Below are 2,500 nucleotides of genomic sequence, written 5' to 3'. Positions count from 1 at the left end.
TTCCCACACACCAGCTCTTCCTGTTCTGTGTTGTTCCTCTCCTCTGTCAGAACCAGCTGATATTAATGTTCATGGCCATAACCTGCTTTTTGATAAGTGATTTTAATGTTTTTAGTTGTGTGTGTGTGTATGTGTGTGTGTGTGTGTGTGTGTTAGGTTTGGGCGGTAATACAGTATAGCGCGGTATTTGAAAATAGCAACGAACGGTGTCCGTTTCAATACCCGCCATAGTCCCGCCATAGTCTCATAGTCTCATTGCGAACTGAAAGTATTTTTTTATTTTTTTATCGCTGCTCGTGGAAAGTGTTGGAACAGGTTTGAGCCAGAGCTAGCGGGGCTTTGGTCCACCTTTCACCACAGGGTGTATACAGGAATCTTGAGGTTAATTTCAATACCTTTCTAAGACTTTTTAAAGACCTTGTCAATATTTTTCCAGACCTCACCGCCACTTCGTGCTGTAACCGTTTACATCAGTGACACCTTTAACTTAACAGTTTTAGTTCGCAATAGACTAGACCACTATCATACAACAGAATTTCCGGTTCATCTTTGTTTTTTAACCCCAACCCTATGTTTTTAGGACTCAAACTCTTTGGACAGAGTCTAAAGGACCTTGCACACCAATGCGTTTTTTACGTGCGTTTTTTAAGTCCGTTAAAAAAATAAATTAGAACTCATGTTGTGTCAATCACGCTTGCACACCGAATCCGTAATATTCGTCCGTCAAAAAAAAATCGGAACAGGTTCGATTTTCTGCGTTTTTCGCAGGTTAGTCGAGTGAAAGAAAACAACATACAGATGATAATTCACACAATATAATACCACGAAAGCGTACGGCACTAAACAATAACATTCATTTGGGCAGCATCCTACTCAAACTCAGGCAGAAGGGCAGGGTCCGGGCAGGTGCACACACTGTCACAGACTGCCAGTGCATCATACAGGTACATCATTCAGCTGGTTATAGCGGTTTCTTTTTCTATTCTACTATTCTATTCTACTTCTGCTGTCTGCGTCTCCCTGGGTATTCCTAGACCAGATGGCAAACAGTAAAGAAATGCCACAATATACCAGGACTTAAGAAACGAGATGCCCAACAAAGGATTTGACAAACTCTGGCCTATTTTGCGCAACAAGTAGACTGATGCAGCGGAGACAGGGTTACCAGATGGGCTGGTTTTTGGTGGATTTAGCCGTTTTTAGACTGTGGTTAGGTTGGAAATTCTCAATCCCATCTGGCAACCCTGAGCGGAGAGTCTACACATGGTATGATTACAGATATCACACTGCAGGAGATGCACACCACGCTTTGTTAAAAGAAATAAAGATTTATTGTACTTTTCTACTGATAATACATTCTACTGATGTGGTCTACCATTTGGTTTTAGTTATATTGCTCTCAGTTGTTTGTACCTTTTGCTAAATCAAGCATCTAGAATGTAGAAAGTTCGAAAGTTCGCAACGTAAAAAAACGCAACGGACTCCGCAACGGACCGGTGTGCAAGGTCTCTGTGCGTAACGTTTTTTCCGGATGACGGATTAAAAAATACGCATGCGAAAATGCACGCATTGGTGTGCAAAGACCTTTATTCAGAAAAATACCTACAAAATTCAAGACCTCATAAAATCGTGATAAGACTTTTTAATACTTAGTCTTGATTTTCCCAAAATTGATTTATCAACTTTTAATACTTTTCAAGACACCGCGGATACCCTGCACCAGCTGCTGTCACAAATACATCATTTGAAACTGGCGGCTCCCTCAAAGCCCAACAATGTGATTTTAACCCTGCGGTAATACCGTACACCGTGGTAACATTTGGGGACAGTTTAACTGTGTCAAAAAATGTATACCGCCTAGCCCTTGTGTGTGTGTGTGTGTATGTGTGTGTCCATGTCCTCTCACACTTTTATCTGATCACTATTAATGAATGAAGGAACATTGATAACAGTGGTGATTATTGATGACGGATGTGAGGAGATTGTCTTTGATAAAGCAGATCAATAAAGTCATCAGCCGGTGGTCTCGTCTCTGACTGTTTCTTCTCTGTGTGTGTGTGTGTGTGTGTGTGTGTGTGTGTTACACACACACACACAGTAGTTATAGATCAGGTATAGATCAGTAGTTATAGATCAGGTATAGATCAGTAGTTATAAATCAGGTATAGATCAGTAGTTATAGATCAGGTATAGATCAGTAGTTATAGATAAGGTATAGATCAGTAGTTATAGATCAGTAGGTAGGTATAGATCAGTAGTTATAGATCAGTAGTTATTCAACAGTTATAGATCAGTAGTTATAGATCAGGTATATATCATTAGTTATAGATCAGTAGTTATAGATCAGGTATAGATCAATAGTTATAGATCAGGTATATATCAGTAGTTATAGATCAGGTATAGATCAGTAGTTATAGATCAGTAGTTATAGATCAGGTATAGATCAGTAGTCATAGATCAATTATAGATGAGTAGTTATAGGTGAGTAGTTATAGATCAG

The sequence above is a fragment of the Nansenia antarctica genome, assembly GCF_963989245.1.
Source record: "Nansenia antarctica genome assembly, chromosome: 1".
Taxonomy (NCBI): domain Eukaryota; kingdom Metazoa; phylum Chordata; class Actinopteri; order Argentiniformes; family Microstomatidae; genus Nansenia; species Nansenia antarctica.
Note: the sequence above shows the minus strand (reverse complement) of the source record.